The 26,945-nt window shown below is 46.5% G+C and overlaps 1 protein-coding gene across 6 annotated transcripts in view; it reads right to left on the bottom strand.

Annotated features, from left to right (window-relative positions):
* Positions 1-26,945, bottom strand: part of trim2a (tripartite motif containing 2a) — a 285,296-nt gene that overhangs the window by 156,279 nt on the left and 102,072 nt on the right. The window contains exon 2 of one of the 6 annotated variants that reach the window (XM_086011958.1): positions 10,382-10,782. The exons of the other annotated variants lie outside the window; for them this stretch is intronic. The gene's annotated coding sequence lies outside the window, so the exon portion shown is untranslated. The remainder of the gene's footprint in view (positions 1-10,381; positions 10,783-26,945) is intronic. 6 annotated transcript variants of the gene reach the window in all.

Here is a 26,945-nt window from a genome sequence, read left to right as displayed (position 1 = left end):
AGGAGGGCGAGGAGGGGCCATGAAATAACACTGGCGAGCAAAATAAAGGAAAATCCTAAGATGTTTTATAAGTATATTAAGGGCAAGAGGATAACCAGGGAAAGGGTAGGGCCCATTAGGGACCAAAGTGGCAATCTGTGTGTAGAGCCAGATGATGTAGGCGGGGTTTTAAATGAATTTTTTGCATCTGTGTTCACTATGGAGAAAGACGATGCAGACATAGAAATCGGGCAAGGGGGCTGTGACATACTTGAACATATTAGCATCGAGAGGGAGGAGGTGCTAGCGGTTTTAGCAGGCCAAAAAGTGGATAAATCCCCAGGCCCAGACGAGATGTATCCCAGGCTGCTGTGGGAGGCAAAGGAGGAGATTGCAGGGGCTCTGACACAAATTTTCAGAACCTCTCTGGCCACAGGGGATGTACCAGAGGACTGGAGAACAGCTAACGTAGTACCATTATTCAAGAAGGGTAGCAGGGATAAACCAGGGAATTACAGGCCAGTGAGCCTAACATCTGTGGTAGGGAAATTATTGGAAAAAATTCTGAGGGACAAAATTAGTCTCCACTTGGAGAGGCAAGGATTAATCGGGGATAGTCAGCATGGCTTTGGCAAGGGTAAATCATGTCTGACAAATCTGATTGAATTTTTCGAGGGGGTGACTAGGGGGGTGGATGAGGGAAATGCTGTGGATGTGGTTTACATGGACTTCAGTAAAGCTTTTGACAAAGTCCCGCATAGGAGACTGGTCAAGAAGGTAAGAGCCCATGGGATCCAGGGTGCCTTGGCGCGTTGGATCATAAACTGGCTGAGTGGCAGGAGGCAGAGGGTGATGGTCGAAGGTTGCTTTTGTGACTGGAAGCCTGTGTCCAGTGGGGTACCTCAGGGATCGGTGCTGGGTCCCTTGTTGTTTGTGATCTACATAAATGATTTGGATGAGAATGTAAAAGGTATGATCAGTAAGTTCGCAGATGACACGAAAATTGGTGGGGTGGTAAATTGTGAGGAGGAAAGCCTCAGGCTACAGGACGATATAAACGGGTTGGTCAGATGGGCGGAAAAGTGGCAAATGGAATTTAACCCTGAAAAGTGCGAGGTGATGCATTTTGGACGGACAAATAAGGCAAGGGAATACACAATGAGTGGTAGGACCCTAGGAAGTACAGAGGGTCAGAGGGACCTTGGTGTACATGTACATAGATCCCTGAAGGCAGCGGAACAGGTAGATAAGGTGGTTAAAAAGGCATATGGGATACTTGCCTTCATTAGCCGAGGCATAGAATATAAGAGCAGGGAGGTTATGATGGAACTGTACAAAACGCTGGTGAGGCCACAGCTGGAGTACTGTGTGCAGTTCTGGTCGCCTCACTATAGGAAGGATGTGATTGCTTTGGAGAGGGTGCAGAGAAGATTCACCAGGATGTTACCTGGGATGGAGCGCCTCAGCTATGAAGAGAGGCTGGACAGGCTGGGGTTGTTTTCCTTGGAGCAAAGAAGGCTGAGGGGGGACCTGATTGAGGTGTACAAAATGATGAGGGGCATAGATAGGGTAGACAAAGAGGAACTTTTCCCCTTAGTAGGGGGGTCAATAACAAGGGGGCATAGATTCAGGGTAAGGGGCAGGAGATTTAGAGGGGATTTGAGGAGGAACTTTTTCACCCAGAGGGTGGTTGGAATGTGGAACTCAATGCCTGAAAGGGTGGTAGAGGCAGGAACCCTCACAACATTCAAGAAGCATTTGGATGAGCACTTGAAATGCCATTGCATACAAGGCTATGGACCAAATGCTGGAAAATGGGATTAGACTGGACAGAGATGGATGGGCGGCGCAGACACGATGGGCCGAAGGGCCTCTTTCTGTGCTGTAAAACTCTATGACTCTATGACATCCCTGCTTGTGACCTCCTCTGCAATCTGCAACCAGGCGGTCTTGGTCTCCATGGGAGGTCTCTTCCATAAGCATATGGAGGGAGTTATCGGAGAACCTTGGTGCAACCCTTTGTCTCTGTCAGTGTTTGCAGCACTCCAATGCTGTAGTGCACTGACAGCAATATGTTAGATTAAACTGCAAATGTAATGTGGCCATGGTCCCTTTAAAGATCCCGGCTGAAAACGCTTCATGAATTAGGTCATCAGACCCGCTCCATTTAACTGGGCCGGGTAACGCGCTGGGCGGGCTTAATAGGCCCCATTAAGGGAAAGCCTTTTTCAGCAGCGGGATGGAATCAGCAGCGGGGTCGCGAGCCACCACACTGACTGCCCACACTGGACCCACCACGGTAGGCAAAATTCCAGCCTTCGGATTGCACAAGGGTGATTAGTTAATAGTATTCATGTAAATATGTGTGATATGATTATAGATACATTTATTAATTGTTTGGAATCTTTTATGGTATCTCTCATTTCACCTTAGCACCCAGGAGGACACTGTGATATGGCGTGAGACAGGGATTCTATGATGGGGATATGGTGAGATATGGGGCTCTGGGGTTTCATTCATGCGAATCGGAGTCTGATGAGCCGGTCATGGACAGCCCATCCAGAAGGCCGATTGTCTGCCCATCTCCTCTCTCCCTCCTGTTCCTCTTCCTCACCCTCCTCCTCCTTCTGAGGTGGTCCCACAATCCCTGGTGCAAGGGCTAAGCCCTCATGATGGTCAAGTTGTGGAGCATGCAGCAGACCACCACAAAATGCAACACCCACTCAGCCAAGTACTGAGGGCTCCTCCAGAGCGGTCAAGGCAGCAGAACCGTTGTTTCAATAGGCTGATAATGTTTCTGGTGGAAGCATGACTCTCATTATGAGTGCTGGGCACGAGTGTTGGGGTTGCGGAGAGAGTCATGAGCCAGGTGGAGAGCAGATAGCCCTTGTCCCTGAGCACCCACCCTCCAGCTTAACGTGGTGGCTGGAAGAGTGCTGGCACACCGGACTGGCGCAGGATGAAGGCATCGTGGCTACTGCCAGGACAGCGGGCATTGACACTGAGGATTCATTGTGCATGGTCGCACACCAACAGGACATTAAGTGAGTGGTAGCCTCGCAGTTGCGGAAGATCTCAGGATTGTTATGCGGTGCCCGCAAAGCCACGTGGGTGCAGTCAATGGCGCCCTACACTACAGGGAATCCCGCTATCCTGGCAAAGCCACATGCACGCTCGTCCTGCTTCTCTCTGCCGAGAGGGAAGCAAACGTAGTCCCATTTCCTGGTGTGGAGAGCCTCAGTGACCTCCCAGATGCAGCAAATGACGGCGAACTGTGAGATGTTAGATATGTCTCCTTGACCACCTCCTTGGTGAAGTGGAGCCTCCTAATACACTGCTCCTCACTTAATTGGAGGTAGGAGAAGAGCCATCAGAAGAGCCTAGGTGGGTAAGGCCTCCAGTTGAGAGCCTGGTTGGCCCTCCTCCTCCCTCTGCACACATGTTCCCGTCTTTCTTGCTGCCTCCACTGTAGATCCTGAAGGGCGAGGTTATCTGCCAGTACAGCCCGCATGATTTTTACCAAGTGTTGTAGTTTGAAGCGTTTCAAAAATATTGACGGAGTTTTGTACTTGCCAGACCACTCCCTGATAACAAATAACCTTGAAATAACTAAAGAATACCCTCGCAGTTGCAGGCGGTAGCACACAGCCACTCAAACTGCAAAACCCTGTCAGGTACGAGTGATTGGTGATGATCCCTTTAAATATCATCGCTGGAGCCAGCTTCCTGCTGCTGCACACCAGCTCTACCTGTTGTTGCTTTCTCCAGCCAGTAACTATAATGGCCAAAACCAAATTAGGAGATCAGGCATCAAGTGAGCGTTGCACACACACTGATGTCATGAGCTCCGTGATTTCAATGTCCCCGGTGATCTAGTTTATCGGCAGCAATATCAGCAACTCGAAAATGGCGCCCACCGCTAGAACCGCCACCTGATTTTAAATCCAAGGGGTTGAAATCGTGTTTTGTGATGCTAGTAATGATGCATTAATATGACATTCCTTTGTCTGCCCATATAATGAAGATGCTAATACAATCATTTCAAGATGTAATTTCAATCCCCAAACATTTTGCGAGAATCATGAATTTCATGTAGTGAGAGTAGAAGGTCATCTATCACATTGAAGTAGTTGCTTCCTTGAAGTTGAATGTATCAGAGAATACAGTTGCTACAGCGACTCGCCAGTTATCCATGCCACACAGAGAGTGATGCAAGGTTCTAATTAATCCACTAGTTTGCTTTTAAACAAGTCCTGAAGCATGTTATACATTGAGTGATAATGAACTGCAATAATATTAATGGTGATTTCACACCCTAGGATGTGGGGCGTATTTTCAAGCTGCCAGGCATAAAAGTACCTCAGGCAGTTTTACGGCATTAGGCATTGCTTTTACCTCCCAAGCTGTTAATATTGCATATTCGATCCATTGCCTTTTACCTTATCGCAGAAGTTAATGGGAATTATTGAGATGCACTGCTCTAACAACTAAAAACAAGTCACTGGATCTAATCAATGATGTGACAAGTTATGCGGTTGGCAATAAGGGGTGCAAAATAGTGACCAAAAAGTCACTGCGGAGCCCATGTCTTCATGAAGCTGAACACCTTGTACAAAAAAAGGAGTGCATAAGATTCACACATACTTTTTTTGCTCCACAATGTTATTAGCCACAACAGAAGGCCATTAAGATGCCTGGGGCTGTCACTGTACGTAAATATATACATTTCCAGGGTGATAAGAAATGCCAGGAACTACAGAAAGCAAATCAAATTTAAACTCACGGTTTAAGTTGTTAAGATATCACAGTGAAACACTTCAAGCAGTCACTTGCCACACAAAGATACTACACTGACTAAATAATTTAATGTTCTAGGCGAGGCGGCCAGCAAATCTTTGGAGTCTTCTCGTTTGGATTAGGGTTCTGTTTTTTTGACTCTTAAATAAGAGGAGCCAGTGTTAAAAGAAGCAGAAGCACCCCGAAGATTTCCAATGAAAGACAGAGGCCTAATTTAGTTAAGTGATGGGGCAGAAGAGATGGCCACTAGCATGTCTCTCCCTCCAATAGGGCCTTCAGCAGCCTTCTAGTTGCCATTGTAATCAGTACCATGCTCCTCTTCAGGTCATATTTGAGGTTGGCAGCACAGCAACAGGAACTCAGGCTAATCAGCCAGGATCCCGAGCTCCGTTCTCCATCATGATTTGCATGCAGGGAAGAGATCATGGGTTGGGTGACCGAGATCCCGGGGAGAATAAGGAAACTAGTGATCAATGTTCTACAGTCAGGGATCCAGTGGGATCCACCCCATTCTCCCTCCTTCTCTGCTGCTATACCTCCTGATAGCGATGGAAAATCTAGCCTGATGTGTACAAAGAGACACATTACATATTTACAACCAACATTTTTGCTAAAATTAGCTAATGGAGACACATATGTCCAAATGTTGTAGCAATATTTGTAAAGTCTGCTATCAGATTTTTCAGTAATATTTAGTAAAGACTTAAAATCACAAATTGTATGTCTTGAATCCATATTCATTAAAGAGAGAAATTAAGATTTATATAGTGCCTTTCACAACTTCATGACATCTCAAGTGCTTCACAATCAATTTCCTTTTTGTGATGAAATAACTGTGTTCTGATATTTGTACTTGCACTTGTAATGTCTGGAATGTTCCACTAGGGGGAACCACTAATGCTCCTCCCTGGCCCCGCCCCTCTTCTGGTATGTTCTACCAAGGGCTCGGTCGATGATGGACTCTGTTAACTCTGCCATGATTCTTATTTAATAAAAGGCTTCAGTCTTAAGCTTTAACTTCGGATTCAGGCAGTTATTTGGCACATCAATTTTATTAAATAACAACTTTTGGAAGATGGATCGATTTTTGAAACCAGAGCATCTGGACATCGAGCCCCATTCGGCAGATGCGTCGAAGAAATTTACGCATTGGCTCCGATGTTTTGAACACTTCATCGCATCATCGACCGATCCGACAGTTAACAAGTTGGGTCTTCTAACCAACTTGGCAAGTCATCAAACTTACTCTATAATTGAAGATATTACTACATATGAAGAGGCCCTCGCAGCTCTTAAAGCCCAGTACCTTAAGTCGGTTAACGAAGTATACGCCAGGTATCTCCTGTCTACTCGCAGGCAATTACCCGAGGAATCTCTGGACGATTTCCTGCAGGACCTTAAGGCTTTCGCTAAGGGTTGCAGCTACAAGGCTGTCTCTGCCAGTGTATCAGGAAGAAGCCATCCGCAATTCTTTCATATCTGGCCTCCGATCTAATTATATTAGACAGAGACTCCTCGAGAACGACTCGTTAGTTTTAAAAACGGTTGTCGCTGCTGCTCGATCGTTAGATGTAGCCCAGAAGAATTCAGAAGTGTATGCATCAGCCCATGCATCTCTCTCAGCCTCGTGTGTTCCGAGTATGGAGGCATCCATAACACCAATGGAGCCCCCACTTAATCCTATTGTTGCGGCTGTGCCCCATAGGTCTAAGTGTTATTTTTGTGGCCAATCTAAACACCCCAGGCAAAGTTGCCCAGCCAGAGAGGCTACCTGTTTTAAATGTAAGAAACGGGGACATTTTAGTAAAGTGTGCAAGGGTAATCCTGTACCCGATGTCTTCTCTGCTGCCGCCTATCGTTTTACTCTAGCCTCGGCTACGGTTGACCAGACCATACCGTGTTCCTTGTCAAAATCTATGATGGACATTAAGATTAATGGTCGTCCTGCTGGGTGTTTGATAGACTGTGGCAGTACTGAAAGTTTTATACACCCCAACCTTGTTAACTCCTGTTCATTGAAGGTGTATCCTACTCGAAGTGAAATTGTGATGGCGTCCAAATCCCTTACTTCGGAGGTAACTGGATATTGTAAAGTCACATTGACCGTTAAGGATACGGAGTATAAGGACTTTAAACTCCTCATATTACCTCAGTTGTGTGTGAACTTAATATTAGGCTTGGACTTCCAGTGTCAGCATGAGAGCGTTACCCTTAAGTATGGTGGATCCCAGCCTCCGCTCACAGTCTGCGGCCTTTCTACTTTAAACGTAAGCCCGCCTTCTTTGTTTGCGAACCTTACTCCTAATTGTAGACCTATAGCGACTAAGAGTCGATGGTATAGTTCAGAAGATAAAACATTTATAAAAGAGGAAGTGGAAAGGCTTCAACGGGAGGGAATCATCGAACACAGTGGTAGCCCGTGGCGTGCCCAGGTGGTGGTGGTTAAAACTAATGAGAAGAAAAGAAAAGACTTGTGGTCGATTATAGCCAGACTATAAACTTGTATACCCAATTAGACACCTATCCTTTGCCTCGTATTTCTGAGATGGTGAACCAGATAGCTCAGTACCACGTGTTCTCCACCATTGATTTAAAGTCTGCCTACCATCAACTCCCCATCAAAATAGAAGACCGACCTTATATGGCCTTCGAAGCTAATGGGCGCCTGTACCAATTCCTTCGGGTGCCCTTTGGAGTGACGAATGGGGTATCCGTCTTCCAACGGGAGATGGATCGTATGGTGGATGAATACGCGTTGGAAGCAACATTCCCGTACCTGGACAATGTTACCATCTGTGGGCGTGACCAACGGGAGCATGATCAAAATCTCGCGAAGTTCCTAGAGACTGCAAAGAGGTTAAACCTGACCTACAACGAAAACAAGTGTACCTTCAATACTACACGTTTGTGTATTCTTGGTTGCGTTGTGGAGAATGGGGTAATCGGGCCAGACCCTGAAAGATTACGCCCACTTAAGGAATTACCTTTACCTCACACTGTAAAAGCCTTAAGGTGGTGTCTGGGATTCTTCTCGTACTATGCCCAGTGGGTGGCTAGCTACTCAGATAAAGTCCGACCTCTTATTAAGTCGACGTCTTTTCCGCTATCGGCGGATGCTCAGGAGGCTTTCCTTAATATCAAACGGGACATTGAGAAGGCAGTGGTATGTGCCGTGGATGAGAAGATCCCATTTCAAGTGGAAAGTGATGCATCTGATTTTGCGTTGGCAGCAACTCTTAACCAAGCTGGTAGACCAGTAGCCTTCTTCTCTCGTACATTGCAAGGACCAGAAGTTCGACATTCTTCAGTGGAAAAGGAGGCACAGGCAATTATTGAAGCAGTCAGGTATTGGAGACATTATCTCGCTGGCCAACGTTTTACGCTCATTACTGACCAGCGATCTGTGGCCTTTATGTTCAACACTAAGCAGAGAGGCAAGATCAAAAATGATAAGATTTTAAGATGGCGAATAGAACTGTCAACATATGACTATGATATTCAGTACAGGCCTGTAGTATTTAATGAGCCATCGGATGCTTTGTCACGAGGAGTATGTGCTAGTCTAGGTACAGATAAGCTTCAAAGTCTCCACGACGCACTCTGCCACCCTGGGGTTACTAGAATGAACCACTTCATTAAGTCCCACAATCTACCCTACTCTATTGAGGAGGTCCGGACAATGACCAGAACCTGTCATGTTTGTGCTGAATGCAAACCCCGCTTCTATAAGCCATCCGAGCCAGCTCATCTTATTAAAGCAACTCGACCATTTGAGCGTTTGAGTCTCGATTTTAAAGGTCCCCTTCCATCGAGCGACCGTAATGTCTATTTTCTTAATATTATAGACGAGTACTCTCGGTTCCCTTTTGTTATCCCGTGTCCGGATGTGACTAGTGCTGTTGTAATTAAATGCCTCTGCCAACTGTTTTCCTTGTTCGGCATGCCTAACTATATACATAGTGATAGGGGTTCTTCCTTTATGAGCGAAGAATTACGACAGTTTTTGCTATCGAAGGGGATTGCAACGAGTAGGACTACCAGCTATAACCCTCGTGGTAATGGGCAGGTCGAGAAAGAAAATGCGACAGTGTGGAAGGCTATCGTACTGTCTCTGAAGTCACGAGGCCTGCCGACCTCTCGCTGGCAGGATGTCCTGCCAGACGTGCTGCATTCCATAAGGTCCCTTTTGTGTACAGCGACGAATGCCACCCCTCATGAAAGGATGTTTAGTTTTCCAAGAAAAGCTACTAATGGAGTATCGTTACCCACATGGTTGACGACCACGGGCCCTGTGTTGTTGCGCAGACATGTGAGAGGCCACAAGACTGATCCACTGGTGGAGGAAGTACAACTCCTCCATGCTAATCCCCAGTATGCGTATATTCAATATTCGGATGGGCGAGAGGATACGGTCTCTATTAAAGATCTTGCACCTGCTGGAGCTCGAAAAGAGTTCGACTCTGAGAGTAGAGTTTTCAATCGTGGTATTGGACCTTCAGAGACACAAACCCTCAGTGTGGAAAATACTGATGATTCTGGGAATTCGAATGAACCGGAGTTAGTACTCCGGGAGGAGCCTCAGCAAGAGTTACGTCGCTCCCAGAGGATTATCAGACCACCTGACAGACTGAATCTATAGCAGGGGGTGAATGTGATGAAATAACTGTGTTCTGATATTTGTACTTGCACTTGTAATGTCTGGAATGTTCCACTAGGGGGAACCACTAATGCTCCTCCCTGGCCCCGCCCCTCTTCTGGTATGTTCTACCAAGGGCTCGGTCGATGATGGACTCTGTTAACTCTGCCATGATTCTTATTTAATAAAAGGCTTCAGTCTTAAGCTTTAACTTCGGATTCGGGCAGTTATTTGGCACATCACTTTTGAAATGTAATCACTGTTGTACTGTGGGCAAATATGACAGCCAATTTGTACAAAGCATGGTCCCACAAATAGAAGAAAGATTAAAGACCAAATAAACTGTTTTAGTAATGTTGGTAGAGGAATAAGTGTTGGTCAGGACATCAGGAGAACTCCCCTGCTCGTCTTTAAATAACACCATGAGATCTTTTATGTCCACGTGAGACAGGGCCTCCGTTTAACATCTCATCCAAAGGATGGCACAAACGCAGCACTCCCTTTAGTACTATACTGAAGTGTCAGCCTAGATTATGTGCTCAAGTCTGGTAGCTGATACACAAGAATAATTTATAGTTCTTTGTCTACTAAAAAAGTCTTACTGTAACAAAAAATTGCAGTTCATGAATGGTTAAAGTCAACTAATTAAAATATTGTGGTAACTTCTCATCTTGAGCACTCCCGACTCACCACTCGGAAATTCAGGCTCATGGCCTCTGTGATATTCCATTAAATAAACTTTATGAATGGAAAGCTTTGCCCCAGGAGTGCCGAAGACAAGATTTATCCCATTCTTTCTTATCTCCACTGATGATTCTTCCACATGCAGTTTGTCAGAACTGAATTCAAAAGTCATCAACAGCTCAAATAAGGAGATTAAGAATGAGGATTTTGAAGAGACATCTGGTGAAAGCAAATACATCATATCCCCAAAGACACAAGATCAATGGTCCAGGCCCAACACTGTACCTCTTTAACATGGGGGAACTGATCTGTGGAAGGTTCTCCAAAAGGCCATCTCTGCATTCCACAAAAAACACACTGGAGGAAGATATTCAACTGCTCACATCCAATTCAAAAGACCCATGGCACAGTGTAGTCTGGTAATGCAAGGTGGTGTTGCATAATACTGTGTAATTTGAGTGGGTGCAGATGACAGAGCAAGTTGGCCATTGAAGTCATCTGCTTATCGCACTGCGAGAGCCCAGCGACTTGTCCCCACAGCTGCAGGATGTTGCCCTTCAGAGAAATGCAAGTCTGCAGGGTTGTGAGAGCAGCATTAAGCCCTTCTGTGGCTGATGTGGCCCCAAACCCAGACCACGTGGAGTAATGGCTTGTGCCAGATCTCAGCAGCCAGTCCCTTGGATTATCTGTAAAAAGAGCAAATCTACATCGTTTCTTGTAACAATTTATTGAATTCTATAATAATACATTAATTAACTGGTCTGCTAATTTTACACATTTTTACATTAGTAAACTTAATAAATTCTTAATTTCAAACAATGTGAAGACACTTTTATATTCATTCTCTCTCACTTAGTAGTTAACTATGATTTTAAGTATAAAACTTGAGGGACAAGAAAAAATATTTACCTATGTAATTTTACACAGTCATTTGATGAAACAATTTGTTAGTTATTGGGACTGGTCTCTTCTTTTCTCGAAGTCAGTTCTCCAGTCCCATTTAATGTACAGATTTGAAAGCTGCACAATGGTTCCTCCTCAACCATGATTGACTTTGATGTAACCAACTTTCCTCTCAAGTACTGCATTGGGAACAAGTCAAGCCAGGTGTCGTTATGGTCTTCTAACTACATACAGACTGGACATACTGAAGAATGCAAATAAGCAGGTCCATAAGGTGTTTTTTTTTAATAAAAGAACCTCCTTAATAACATCTTGCCATTTTACTGCTCCTAATTCTGAGGTAGTACCATTTCATTTGGCTTTATGAATAAATGTTGGCATTTTAATCCGCAGTTATTTGCTGATACGATTAACTCTGAACAGTCTAGCTGGAATTCAATATGCTCAGTGCGTCAACTTGAATTAGACTGGCTGGGCTCTCCTTGGTCTCCTAAATACATATTTTACAATTTATTTCCAAATGTCTCCCATAAACCTTTCCATCGCATTGAATCATTGTCCATTTCAAATGGTAGACATGGAACACATAGTATTAGTTAATTTATTTATTTACTTCCCAATATGCATGCTTATAACAATCTCTAATTGCAGATAAGAAAATAATTTGATGCACGGTTTTAAGATTTGACTTGTAGTTTTTGACTATCGCCCCTCTAATTTTGCTTCTTTTTGTAACTGATTCATTTACATATTTTTATTTACTGCATTTTTTTTTCTTTCTCCCCATTTCCTTCCTTACTCTTAAGGATAATAAAAAATAGAAAAACAAAATCCTATCAGATTGGCTCAGTTGGTAGCACTCTTGCCTCTGATTCAGAAGGTTGTGGGTTCAAATCCCACTCGAGACTTGAGCACAAAAATCTAGGCGGACACGCCAATGCAGTGCTGAGGGAGCGTTGCACTGTCGGAGGTGCCGTCTTTCGGATGAGGTGTTAAACTGAGGCCTCGTCTGCTCTCTCAGGTGGACGTAAACGATCCCACGGCACTATTTCGAAGAAGAGCAGGGGAGTTAGCCCCAGTGCCCTGGCCAATATTTATCCCTCCATCAACATCACTAAACACAGATTATCTGGTCATCATCACATTGCTGTTTGTGGGAGCATTCTGTGTGCAAATTGGCTGCCATGTTTCCTGCATTACACCAGTGACTACGCTTCAAAAGTACTTCATTGGCTGTAAAGTGCTTTGGGACATCCTGAGGTCATGAAAGTGCTATATAAAAGGCAAGTCTTTCTTTCACTCATAACCAGTGTAGCTGAGGGAAGCCATTCAGCCCATCTGGCTCAGGCTTCCCTCGAAACCTAGCCCCTCCATCATAACATCCAAGTGCTTCTTGAATGATTCCAGTGCTTTTGCCTCTACTAACCTAGCCAGAAGACCAGTCCAGATATTAGCCAGAAGACCAGTCCAGATATTAATGACACTTTATTTGTCCTGCCACATCCAGTCGTGAATGGTGGTGGACCATTAAACAACTAACGGGAGGAGGAGGCTCCATGAATATCCTCATCCTCAATGATGGTAGAGCCCAGCACACGAGTGCAAAAGACAAGGCTGAAGCGTTTGCAACAACCTACAGCCACAAGTCCCGAATGGATGATCCAAATCGGTCTCCCCACCATCACAGAAGCCAGTCTTCAGCCAATTCGATTCATTCCACGTTATCTCAAGAAATGGCTGAGCGCACTGGATATAGCAAACGCTGTGGGCCCCCGACAACATCCTGGCTGTCGTGCTGAAGACTTGAGCTCCAGAACAGTACTGTGGAGGAGGAATTCCTAGAGTGTATACAGGATGGTTTCCTGGACCAATATGTTGAGGAACCAACTAGAGATCAGGCTATCTTAGACTGGGTATTATGTAATGAGAAAGGATTAATTAGCAATCTTGTTGTGAGAGGCCCCTTGGGGTGGAGCGATCATAAATATGATCGAATTCTTCATTAAGATGGAGAGTGAAGTATTTGACTCAGAGACTAGGGTCCTGAATTTTAATAAAGGAAACTACGATGGTATGAAGCGCGAGTTGGCTAGGATGGATTGGGGAACTTTACTTAAAGGGTTGACGGTGGATAGGCAATGGCAAACATTTAAAGACAGCATGGATGAACTACAGAATTTGTTCATCCCTGTTTGGCATGAGAATAAAACAAAAAAGATGACTCAACCGGGGCTAACAAGGGAAATTAGGGATAGCATAAGATACAAGGAGAGGACATATAAATTGGCCAGAAAAAGCAACAAACCTGAGGATTGGGAGCAGTTTAGGATTCAGCAAAGGAGGACAAAGGGATTAATTAAGGAGGGGGAAAATAGAGTATGAGTGTATGCTTGCAGGGAACATAAAAACCTGACTGTAAAAGCTTCTATAAATATGTGAAGAGAAAAAGATTGGTGAAGTCAAGCGTAGGTCCCTTGCAGTCAGAATCAGGGGAATTTATAATGGGGAACCAAGAAATGGCAGACCAATTAAATACATACTTTGGTTCTGTCTTCACAAAGGAGGACACAAATAACCTCCCAGAGATGTCAGGGAACATGGGGTCTAATGAGAGGGAGGAACTGAATGAAATCAGTATTTGTAGGGAAATGGTGTTAGGGAAATTGATGGGATTGAAGGCCGATAAATCCCCAGGGCCTGATAATCTACATCCTAGAGTACTTAAGGAAGTGGTCCTAGAAATAGTAGATGCATTGCTGGTCATCTTCCAAAATTCTATCTACTCTGGAACAGTTACCATGGATTGGAGGGTAGCTAATGTAACCCCACTATTCAAAAAAGGTGGTAGAGAGAAAACGGAGAATTATAGACCGGTAAGCCCGACATCAGTAGTGGGGAAAATGCTAGAGTCCATTATAAAAGATGCAATGGCAGAGCACTTGGAAAACAGTGACAGGATCGGACAAAGTCAACATGGATTTACAAAAGGTAAATCGTGCATGACTAATTGACTGGAATTTTTTGAGGATGTAACTGGTGAAATAGATAAGGGAGAACCAGTGGATGTGGTGTATTTGGACTTTCGGAAGGCTTTTGATAAGGTCCCGCATAAGAGATTAGCGTGTAAAGTTAAAGCACACGGGATTGGGGGTAAGATACTGACTTGGATAGAGAACTGGTTGGCAAACAGGAAGCAGAGAGTTGGAATAAACTTTCTCCGAGTGGCAGGCAGTGACTAGTGGGGTACCGCAGGGATTGGTGCTAGGACCCCAGCTATTCACAATATATATTAATGATCTAGACGAGGGAACTAGATGTAAATCTCCAAGTTTGCAGATGAAACAAAGCTGGGTGGGCGTGTGCGCTGTGAGGAGGATGCCGAGAAACTCCAGTATGATTTGGACAGGTTGGGTGATTGGGTAGGTGCATGGCAGATGCAGTATAATGTGGATAAATGCGAGGTTATCCACTTTGGTGGCAAAAACAGGAAGGCAGATTATTATCTGAACGGCAATAGATTGGGAGAAGTGGAAGTGCAATGAGACCTGGGTGTCCTTGTGCACCAGTCGCTGAAGGTAAGCATGCAGGTGCAGCAGGCGGTTAAGAAGGCAAATAGTATGTTGGCCTTCATAGCGAGAGGATTCGAGTACAGGAGCAAGGATGTCTTGCTGCAGTTGTACAGGGTCTTGGTGAGAGCACACCTTGAGTATTGTGTGCAGTTTTGGTCGCCTTATCTGAGGAAGGATGTTCTTGCCATGGAGGGAGTGCAGCGAAGATTCACCAGACGGATACCTGGGATGGCAGGAATGACGTATGAGGAGAGATTGGGTCGATTGGGCTTGTACTCGCTGGAGTTTAGAAGAATGAGAGGGGATCCCATTGAAACTTATAAAATTCTAACAGGACTAGACAGACTAGATGCAGGAAGGATGTTCCCGATGGCGGGGGAGTCCAGAACCAGGGGTCACAGTCTAAAGATAAGGGGTAAGCCATTTAGGACAGAAATGAGGAGGAATTTCTTCACCCAGAGAGTGGTGAACCTGTGGAATTCTCTACCACAAAAGGCAGTTGAGGCCAATTCATTAAATATATTCAAGGAGTTAGATATATTTAAGGCTAAAGGGTTCAAGGGCTTTGGGGAGAAAGCAGGGGCAGGGTACTGAATTTGGATGATCAACCATGATCTCATTAAATGGCGGAGCAGGCTCGATGGGCCGAATGGCCTACTCCTGCTCCTATCTTCTATGTTTTTAGAACTACCTGCGCCTCTAGCCAAGCTGTTACAATACAGAATACAGCTACAACACTGGCATTTATCCGACTATGTGGAAAACTGCCTAGGTATGTCCTGTCCACAAAAAGCAGGACAAATCCAATCCGGCCAATTACCGCCCCATCAGACTACTCTCAATTATCAGCAAAGTGATGGAAGGTGTCGTCGACGGTAAGCAGCACTTACTCACCAATAACCTGCTCACTGATGCCCAGTTTGGGTTCTGCCAGGACCACTCTGCTCCAGACCTCATTACAACCTTGGTCCAAACATGGACAAAGGAGCTGAATTCCAGAGGTGAGGTTTCTAGTGACTGCCCTTGACATCAAGGCAGCATTTCACCGAGTGTGGCATCAGGGAGCCCTAGCCCTAAAAAATGGAAATCGGGGGGGTAAAACTCTCCACTGGCTGAAGTCATATCTAGCCAAAAGGAAGATGGTTTCGGTGGTTGGAGGTTAATCATCACAGCCCCAGGACATCCCTGCAGGTGTTCCTCAGGGCAGTGTCTGAAGCCCAACTATCTTCAGCTGCTTCATCAATGACCTTGCCGCCATTAAGTCAGAAATGGGGATGTTCGCTTATGACGGCACAGTGTTCCGTGCCATTCACAACTCCTCAGATAATGAAGCAGTCCATGCCCGCATGTAACAAGACCTGGATGACATTCAGGCTTGGGCTGATTAAGTGGCAGGTAATATTCACGCCACACAAGTGCCAGGCAATGACTATCTCCAACAAGCGAGAGTCTAACCACCGGCCCTTGACATCCAACAGCATTACCATCACCAAATCCCCCACCATCAACAGCCTGGGGATCACCATTGACCAGAAACTTAACTGGACGAGCCACATAAATATTGCAGCAACAAGAGCAGGTCAAAGGCTAGGTATTCTGCAGCGAGTGTCTCACCTCCTGACTCCCCAAAGCCTTTCCACCATCTACAAGGCACAAGTAAGGAGTGTGATGGAATACTCTCCACTTACCTCCAACAACACAAGCTCGACATCATCCAGGACAAAGCAACCCGTTTGATTGGCACCCCATCCACCACCTTAAACATTCACTCCCTCCAACACCGGCATACTGTGGCTGCAGTGTGTACCATCTACAAGATGCACTGCAGCAACTCCTCAAGGCTTCTTCGGCAGCACCTCCCAAACCCGCGACCTCTTCCACCTAGAAGGACAAGGGTAGCAGGTGCATGGGAACACCACCATCTCAAAGTTCCCCTCCAAGTCACACATCATCCTGACTTGGAAGTATATCGCCATTCCTTCATCATCGCTGGGTCAAAATCCTGGAGCTCCCTCCCTAACAGCACTGTGGGTGTATCTTCACCACACTGACTGCAGCGGTTCAAGGTGGTGTCTCGCCACCACCTTCTCAAAGGCAATTAGGGATGGGCAATAAATGCTGGCCTTGCCAGTAACGCCCACATCCCAGGAATGAATAAAAACTTAGTGTGAGGAAATGCTCCCTGGCATCAGTTCTGAACATTGCCCTTTACTAATTTGTACTTTATTGACCTATATTTGTGGTTTAACTTGGAATAATGTTCCAAAACAATCATTTGAAAAGGTGACCATCTTACAATCCAATTCTCGTTGAAATCATGTATATAGATTAAAAGCAGTAGCACCGATCCCTGGGGCATTCAGTGCATTTCTCAGGCCTGTCATCATTCCCCTAACTAGTACCTGCTGCTTCATCTCGCTCAGCTTTTCATGCAGGACTTTACTGAAGGCATTCTGGGAGTCTAAACACACTACTTTATAGGGCTTTCCAATGTCCACTTGGGATATCATTTCCTCAACAAATCAGAGTTTGGTCAGGCAAGATCTCCCCTCTCTGAAATCACATTAGCTATGTTTGTTTTGTCACTTTTATTTTCCCAAAATAGGCAAGCTGGCAAATCTCCAATCCAGTGGGATCTTCTCTATTTATTATTAGGGGTGGTTCTGCAATGCGTCACTCCAGCAGGAAGCGGCACTTACACAGGGCACCTCTTAGGCAATTACAAGCACACAGCCTGTGATTTTCTGCCCATTACAATTAATGAATCTGAATCTCAGGCTGGGTGCCTGCAATTTCTAGAGATGTGACGGCTGGAAGTACCGCTCCGTGCTGGGACCGCCGGATCATGACTCATCACCACCTATTGGGCTGGAAATTAGTTTTCGTCTGTTTTTGGGCATAGACTGGTTGGCCCGCTGATGTGCCAGAAGTTGGAGGCGCGAGGCAAGACCGAATTTGAGCCTCAGGCCTCATCAGCATATTTCCAGCAAGCTGCAGACACCAATTGGGTGTGCAGAGGTAGCTCACTGGTTTTAAATGAACCAATTGGGGCCAGCTGCCTCGCTGGCAATGGGACCCAGATAAGTCCTGGGGGAGGATTGAGGAGAATATGAAGGTAACTTTAAAAGTAAATACTTACCTTTTTTGTGACAGCCTCCAATGGTCCCTTTAAGGACTGCTGGTTAGGCTGCCAAAGAACCCAAAAACCTGAGCGGAAAATGCCAGGCTTATTCTAAATGAGCTTTGGCAGACAGCATTTGATCTTATATCTGCATAATAATCAGTACAAGCATCGGGCACTGCAGTGTAGTGCCTCCTACAGGTGAAGTGTAAAGTCAAATGTAGTCATTTGTTCAACATGATTTTTTTTTTGTGTGGAGGTGTGAGAAGGAGGATTTTTTTTTTTTTTTTTTTTATAAATGCAGCTAATCCTTAAACAAAGTGATTGCTCTTACTCTTCTACTAGATATTTGGTACTCAAAAGGAAGACTATTTTTCTCCGCATGTATCACTCACTATGGTTTAATAAACAACTCTAAATGAAGAAGTGGTAACAGAAGGCTTTACTGCTGGTTTAACACCCAAAGGAGCGATTTGTTCATTCACTGCTTGGGCAGTAACTGGTGGAGTAAATCGCCTGGCTATTATAGAACCCGCCCAATTTGAATATCTATCGATTTCAATTGGGCAAGTTCTCCGACGAGCAGGTGATCTGGTCCACTCATTGACTGCCCTAGTGGTGAAGGTGAAAATTACACCCATAGACTCAATTACAGCTCCAAAGAGTATGATCCCTCATCCATGCTTTTGCTACCTTTAGACTTGACTATTCCAACACACTCCTGGCTGGCCTCCCACGTTCTAGCCTACATAAAGTTGAGGTCATCCAAAACTCGGCTGCCCGTGTCCTAACTCGCACCAAGTCCCGTTCACTCATCACCCCTGTGCTCGCTGACCTACATTGGCTCCCGGTTAAGCAGCGCCTCGATTTCAAAATTCTCATCCTTGTTTTCAAATCCCTCCATGGCCTCGACCCGCTCTATCTCTGTAATCTCCTCCAGCCCTATAACCAATATTCCCTACAAGCAGTCCCGCGCAGCCTGGGACCGGCTTTTTCAGTGGGCAAAACTGTGAATGGGCCACGCACCCAAAAAAGAGGGAACACTGCCTACAAATCCCCGAGATCTCTGCGCTCCGACAATTCTTGCCTCTTGAGCATCCCTGATTTTAAACGCTCCGCCATTGGCGGCCGTGCCTTCAGCTTCCGAGACCTTAAGGTCTAGAATTCCCTCCCTAAACTTCTCCACCTCTCTACCTCCCTTTCCTCCTTTAAGACGCTCCTTAAAACCTACCTCTTTGACCAAGCTTTTGGTCATCTGGCTCAGTGTTAAATTTTGTTTGATAACGCTCTTGTGAAGCGCCTTGGGACGTTTGACTACGTTAAAGGCACTATATAAATACACGTTGTTGTTGTTGAACAAAATAACAATCAGAGACTCTTTGGGTGGCTGTTACATTAGTGTCAGCACTGGAAGAGTGACCAGCAGATAAGCCTCTAAAAAAAATTCACACATTGGATTATCACTAACCTAGCTGGAAGCGGTGGAATCGCAAGTGTCTTAAAATACAAGTCTTCTGCGTGCTCCACCCTACACAGTAAGATGCTTGTGGTTTCTGAGAATCACATACGTTTAGTTCAAGTCCTGTGAACAATTTGACAACGGAAGGAAAAGACAGAGAAAGATCAGGAAATCTGATCGCCCCTGTATAGTCGATGTTTTTCAATATATTTCATTCTTGGCGCCAATAATAGCAGCAAATTTAAAGACGATGCAAATTAAATATTATTGCTGAAATTACTTGCATCACTGACAGTGAGACATCGGTCAGAGAGCAGTTTTGTAAACTTGACAATAAACATAGCGGCTGATGTAAGAAAAAGGAGACTTACCATCAAGTAACTTTAAAGTAAGCTTTAAGTAACTTATAAACACACTATATACAAGAGAGGTCTTTACCATGCCTCTGGTAGAAGCCTCTTACAATACTGAACAGACCAGTATTTATACCAGTCCAACAGGAAGTGACATATGACAGGAAGTGAGGTATGTACACAGTTCATAGTTCACAGTTCACAGTTCACAGGAAGTGATGACATAACTTCCCGGAAGTTATTATTTTTATCACATTCTTCCCTCCTGCAGGATTAGGAGGCTGTGGTCTACCTTTTGGTCCGCAGCCGCCGAACAAGGAAGAGTCGCACCCGTTTGGATTCCCGTCGTAGAGGGTCGCTGGTCCGCTTACATGCGGTTGGCCATTGGTCAGAGTCTGTGTGGCCTGGATTGCCCTGTGAAGGGTCGGGGAGATCATGGCTTCGAGTACGAGCCCCAATAGGTTCAAAGTCGGACTGCCTCTGTTCAGAGGGAGGTGCAGAGCTGGTCTGTGGCGGATCAGTACTTTCATGCGCGGTACTGGGAGGGTCGCAACCTTGAGCACGGGGTTCTACCGGCACCAAGCTAGTTGGTGTCCGATCAGGATCCTGGAGAGGGGTACCCGATAGGTCCCAAGAGTTTCCTGGTGAAATGCCATCACCCGATGTCCCACTAGGTCCTGGTGGGCAGGGAGCCAGATCCCGTAATGATACGGTAGATTCTCGGCCGTCGGAATATCGTATGTTTGCATAGGTGGGGTTGGCATCGGTTAGTTCGACCTCGTCTACAAGAGGGTCATTTTTAGACGTCCGAACGTATCTTCGGAGTAATACAGGTCCAGGAGTAGTTAGCCATGACGGGAGTGATGTCCCATGAGATGAGCGAAGCTGGAATCCAAAGAACCGCTCATGAGGTGTAGTATTTGTGGCTGTAGAAAGCAGGGACCGTATAGAGTGCAATGCATCCGGAAGCACTGTTTCCCATCGCTGGTCTGGTAGGCCCCCGAGATCTTAAAGCGAGACGTACGGAATTCCAGATGATACCGTTATACCTCTCTACCTGCCCATTTCCGATGGGATGGTATGGTGTTGTTTTGCTTGTAGCAATTCCCCGTTCTGAGAGGTAGTCCTCGAGTTCCCTTGACATAAAGGATGGACCCCGATCTGAGTGAATATAAGCCGGCATGCCACAGAGAGAAAATACCTGCTCAAGGCAGCAGATTACTGTGGACGCCAGCATATTGGAGCAGGGGAAGGCAAACGGAAAACGTGAATATTCGTCGATCATGGTGAGCAAATATGTGTTCCGAGTTGAAGAGGGCACTGGGCCCTTAAAATCGATGCTAAGTCGTTGCATCGGTTGGGTTGCATGTATGAGTATACCATCTGAGGGGCGGAAGAACTGAGGTTTTAATTCCGCACAAAGCCGGCATTCTGAGCATATTTTCTTTACATCTCCAGTGGAAAAAGGGAGATTCCGTGATCGTACGAAATGTAGCATGCGCGTAACGCCAGGATGACACAAACCATTGTGGACATCCACGAGAGTGGAGGATGACAGTGGAGCAGAATGCCCGTGTGAGGGTGTCCGGGGCCACATTCTCCTTGCCAGGCCGATAGAGAATGGTATAACCAAAAGAGGCCAGTTCCATCCTCCAAAGTTGTATTTTATTATTCTTAATTTTGGTTCGTTTTCGATTATCGAGCATGAAGGCGACTGATCGTTGGTCCGTGATCAATGTAAAGTGCTGGCGAGCTAGAAAATGGTTCCACTTCCGTACTGCCTCTATGATGGCTGTGGCTTCTTTCTCAACCGGAGGATAATGTAGCTCGGCACCTTGTAAGGTCCTGGACATAAATGCTACAGGACGACCTTCCTGATTCAGAGTAGCCGAGATCGCCACCTCCGAGGCATCACATTCAACCACGAAAGGGAGATTCTCATCAATGGAGTGAAGAGCCGCTTTCTCCAACTGTTTTTTGAGAAGGTTAAAGGCTGCAACAGCCGCTGTTCCCAGTGGAAATGATCTAGCATGCAGCAAGGGTTGGATTTTGTCCGAAAAATGAGGAATCCATTTAGCGTAGTATGCAAACAGACCGAGAGCCCGACGTAAAGAAGCCGGATTCTTAGGTGACGGGAGCTCTTGGAGCGGGCAAAGTCTTTCTGGGTCTGGCTTAATGATACCATTGCCTACGCAGTAGCCAAGGATGTTGATGGTCGGTTGCGACTCAACAGATTTGGATTCATTCAGGGTCAAATTACGGCGATGGAGGGCATCCCGAAATTTTTGGAGGTTGGAGTCGTGTTCCTGTTGATCGTGACCTGCAATGGTAATGTTATCAAGATAGGGAAAAGTGTCCCTTAGGTTATCCTGCTTAACCAGGCCATCCATTGCCCGTTGAAAGACAGCCACTCCATTAGTAACCCCGAATGGGAGGCGACGAAATTGGTACAGCCGTCCATTAGCCTCAAAGGCTGTGTACTGCTTATCTGAGACCTTCAAGGGTAACTGATGATAGGCACTTTTTAAATCGTAAGTTGAGAACACTTTGTATTCGGCCAGTTTATTAACCATATCATCAATGCGTGGCAATGGGTAGGCGTCCAAGTCGGTATATTGATTGATGGTTTGCGAATAATCGATGCATAGTCGCTGTTTGTGAGGTTTTAGAGGGTTCTTGACAATGACGACTTGAGCCCGCCAGGGCGACGAACATGGTTCGATATCCTCTGCTAGAAGTCGAGAGATTTCAGCCGCAATAAAAGATTGGTCTTCCTGATTAAAGCGCCGCGATTTCGTTATTATCGGTTCGCATTGAGGCGGAATACTGGCAAATAATGAGGGTTCATCAAGTGAAGCTGCTGATAATGCACAAAATGGTAATTTAGACGGTATATTAGAAATAGTAAGTCCGGGTTTGGATCCACCAAACTCAATGGTGAGTTTCTTATGCTGCTTTTGGAAGTCCAGCCCTAAGAGGAGATCACTACATAAGTCCTTGAGCACCGAAAGTCGGGTGGAGGGATACATACGACCATGAAGTGTCATATCAACAACACAAAAGCCGGAGATTCTGGTATTAAGTGATGACTGGGCCATCGCAATTGCCTGGTCCGATGGGAAGACATGTAGTTTCAATTTCGCAACAATCTGTTCCTTAATGAAACTATCAGTACTTCCTGAGTCAATTAAGGCATCTAAGGTATGCCCTTTAATTGAAATTTTTGTGGCTGCATGAGACAGGTTCTGTGGGCAAGCAGCTGTAATTGGTGTCGTTGCACAGAGAGTGGCTAAAACTCTCGGTGTGCTTCTTCGGGAGAGAGCTCGAGAGGAAGCTTGATAGGTCCTAGCTGGAGCATCTTGATAGGCCCTAATTGGGGCAGTTCGGTAGGCCTTAGCTGGATTGTCCCTCGTAGAAGCCCTTGATAGGCAAACTTTAGCAAAGTGTCCTTTTTTCCCGCAATAACTGCAGATTGCATTGCGAGCAGGGCAGGTTTTCCTAGGGTGAAAAGCATCTCCACAAAAGAAGCATTCCTTCCTAGATTGCCAAGAGGCTGCTAAAGTGGGGTCGTCCTCCTCTTCATCAGAATTATCAGAATTAGATTCCCCCATGATAGGGTTCACCTGAGACCGCTTAAATTGTCTGGTTGCAGCTACAGCAGCAGATCGAGATCTGGGCAGCTGATAGAGGTCTGCATTTCTCTTTGCCAAATCCAGTGAACAAGCTAGGTCAAAAGCTTTTTGTAGCTCAAGTGTTTTACTTTCTAGTAGACGCTGGCGTATAAATGGAGAGGCAATCCCGCAGATGAAAGCATCACGAATCATTTCTTGGCGGTACAGCTCAGCTGAGGCTGCCTGAAAGTTACAATCTACGCTGAGCCTGCGAAGTTCTTGCAGGAATTCGTCAATTGATTCCCCTGGCCCTTGTCGGGCTGTGGCCAGTAGATGTCTAGCATAGACCTCATTTGGGGTCTTCGCATACAGTTTCTTAAGTGCCCGAATCACCTCATCGTAATTATCCCATTCATCAACATATTCGAACACTTTTGGGGTCACATAATTGACAAGTATCTTCAATTTAGCAGGAGCATCCGCTTTACATTCATCCAGAAAATTCTCAAAAGTACGATACCAATGCTTCCATACCCTGCCAGCTGCTGGTGTATTCGGGTCCAAGTCCAGACGAATAGGTCTAAGGATTTTCTCCATGATGGGTGGTTCCCTGGATCCTTAACTTCCGAGTTTGTCTGAAGGTCTAGTATTTGTCAGTGTAAATACTAAGTTACTTAAATTGATGTAAGAAAAAGGAGACTTACCATCAAGTAACTTTAAAGTAAGCTTTAAGTAACTTATAAACACACTATATACAAGAGAGGTCTTTACCATGCCTCTGGTAGAAGCCTCTTACAATACTGAACAGACCAGTATTTATACCAGTCCAACAGGAAGTGACATATGACAGGAAGTGAGGTATGTACATAGTTCATAGTTCACAGGAAGTGATGACATAACTTCCCGGAAGTTATTATTTTTATCACAGCGGCTGCTGAAAGAAATCCCTCCAAGAGTTTAGTAGCAACGGCATCATTGACAATCAAATTGCAGTTTTCATTCAAATATCACAAAGTACAGCAGGTCTGTCTGTGACATACTGGAGATTTTGTATAAAATAGTACATGACTAGTAGATGTTAAATACTAAATTAAAGTAATCCCTGGCTGTAAAGACTTGTAGTACATGTATAGCAGGCATTTCATGGGGACTAGCACACTCACTGAACTGTGTGCTATAGAGATGCAAGTTGTTGTTGTCATCTGCCCAGAAATTCCTTGAGGCAGCGTGTGACCTCTGCCACTAACCCTGTGGGGTCAGTGGGAGGTCACCCCATTTAAAAACAGGCAACATGCACCTGTCCCACTATAGGCCCTTCTCGGACACCTGGGATGCTACAAAATAAGACCTTGATGCCCAGGCCCCAAGAATGGTGTCAGGCCGCCCCGTCCCGCCCCCCCATTTCCTTCCCCAGTAAGGTCGATTGAGCCTGCAGCCGCCCTCTTTGTAAAGGGGCCTCAGTAAACAAAAAAAAAAGTGTTATTTATCCTTAAATCTTCGGAGGTCTTCGCAGCACCAAGGAAAGTCCCTCACCTGCCATGGAGGAGGCTGGTCCGTCTCCCCACCTTCCGAGAGGTCGGGGTTGTGGTAAACCACTTTTATCGTTCACTATCGTTACACTATGTTTTCCACTGTTATATCGTTACACTATGGTTATCACTGTTACACTGTTCTATCACTACACGAGGTCGCCTCTTGTCACGCTGTTATACCTGGGCTGACCACTGCTGACTCCGCCCATGGCTCCACCTACCTGCCCAGGTATAAAGGTGGTCGACTGGCTGGTATTCCTCCTTGTTGGATCCGATCACCCACGAGGGTGGGCTCGGTTATTTAGCCAATAAAAACCTATAGTTACTTTCTTAACTCATCGCTTTTCATTGGATGAATTGATAGGTATATCAATTTTATTGGCTAAATTTTAAAATGTCTACCGAACCGTCAGACCAGTCAGACGCCCAGCTACAACAGCCACAGCAGCCGGCCTGGCTGCGAGCCCTCCGACCGCCGTACCTGGATCTAAACCCACAGGCAGCAAACTCAGCCCTCGACTTCAAACACTGGCTGAGCTGCTTCGAATCCTACCTGGAAGAATCCGGCGTACCTCAGAGATCCAAACTAAGAGTTCTGACCGCCCAAGCGAGCCCTAAAGTATTCGCACTCATCCAGGACATTACTACATACGACGCCGCCATCAACCTGCTGAAACAGCAGTACCGGAGCCCGGTAAATTCCATGTATGCCAGACATCTCCTAAGATCCCGCCAGCAACAGCCAGGAGAGTCTGTAGATGAATTTTTACGGGCGCTACAAACACTCGGCAGGGACTGTGACTTTAAAGCGGTAATGGCTGCAGAAAATACCGAAGATAATATCCGCGATTCCTTCGTGAAAGGCCTGCGGTCTGACTACTCACGGCAAAGACTGCTTGAATCTAAGGACCTCGACCTGAACACAGCTGCAGCCCTCGCTCGCTCCCTGGAAGTGGCCCATCGGGACCTCGAGGCGTATTCAAGGTACTGTACTGCGCGACCCTGGGACTTGGGCCCGACCCCGGCCGCAATACCCCTCGCAACGCCGCCCCTGGGACCTACCTCAGCGTCGGCGTCCCGGACCCGATTGGGACCGCCACCCCCGGTACCGGCCGCGACATCGGAGCCCCGCGATCGGGCCGCCAGCTGCTTCTTCTGTGGCCAGGCGAAACACCCGAGGTCGCGCTGCCCGGCAAGAAACGCGACTTGTTCCAGCTGCCAGAAGAAAGGCCACTTCGCTAAGGCCTGCAGAGGGAGAGCCACAGACCCTAGCAGTGCCTCATGCGAGTTGTGGGGGCGGCCATCTTTAATCAAGGCGGCCACAGATGCCAGCATCCCCTCGTGTGAATCGTGGGGGCGGCCATCTTTGATCAAGGCCACCGACACCAGCAGTGCCTCATGTGAGTTGTGGGGGCGGCCATCTTCTCCGCCATTTTATCCAACCTCGTGGGCGCCGCCATTTTGCCCACCACACTCGACCGCCACCTCGCCTCCAGAGCCGACCACCGCCTCGCCCGCAGACTACAGCAGCTCGCTCAGCCATACACTAGCCTCCGTCACACTGGACCAAGCTCGCCCGCATCACCTGTCCAAGTCCATGATGGACATCGGAGTAAATGGCCACGCCACGACCTGCCTGTTCGACAGCGGAAGCACGGAGAGTTTCATCCACCCAGACACGGTGAGCCACTACTCCCGCACTGTCCGGCCAACGCGCAACCGGATCTCGATGGCATCGATTTTAAGGGGCCCCTCCCGTCCTCTGACCGTAATGTGTACTTCCTCAACTTTATTGATGAGTACTCCCGTTTCCCCTTTGCCTTCCCCTGCCCAGACATGACCAGTACCACGGTCATCAAATGCCTGAACGACCTCTTCGCCTTGTTCGGGTTCCCAAACTATATACATAGCGACCGGGGCTCCTCCTTCATGAGCGAGGAACTTCGCCAGTTCCTACTAGCGAGAGGTATTGCTGCAAGCAGGACCACCAGCTACAACCCCCGAGGGAACGGCCAGGTGGAAAGAGAGAACGCGACTGTATGGAAGGCCGTCCTCTTAGCCTTAAAGTCTAAGGGCCTCCCAACCTCTCGCTGGCAAGAAGTCCTCCCGGCAGCGCTGCACTCCATCCAGTCACTGCTTTGCACTGCCATTAACGCCACCCCCCATGAACGAATGTTTGTTTTCCCCAGGAAGTCGACTACGGGAACCACGCTACCAACCTGGCTGACCTCCCCGGGGCCCGTCTTGCTGCGAAAGCACGTGAGGGCCCATAAAACGGACCCCCTGGTCGAGAGAGTGGAC

Source organism: Somniosus microcephalus, chromosome 2 (assembly GCF_052327205.1).
Source record: "Somniosus microcephalus isolate GS21.2 chromosome 2, FLI_Smic_1.0, whole genome shotgun sequence".
Lineage (NCBI taxonomy): Eukaryota > Metazoa > Chordata > Chondrichthyes > Squaliformes > Somniosidae > Somniosus > Somniosus microcephalus.
The sequence above is the reverse complement of the archived record's forward strand: the minus strand, read 5'-3'. Positions and strand labels throughout refer to the sequence as shown.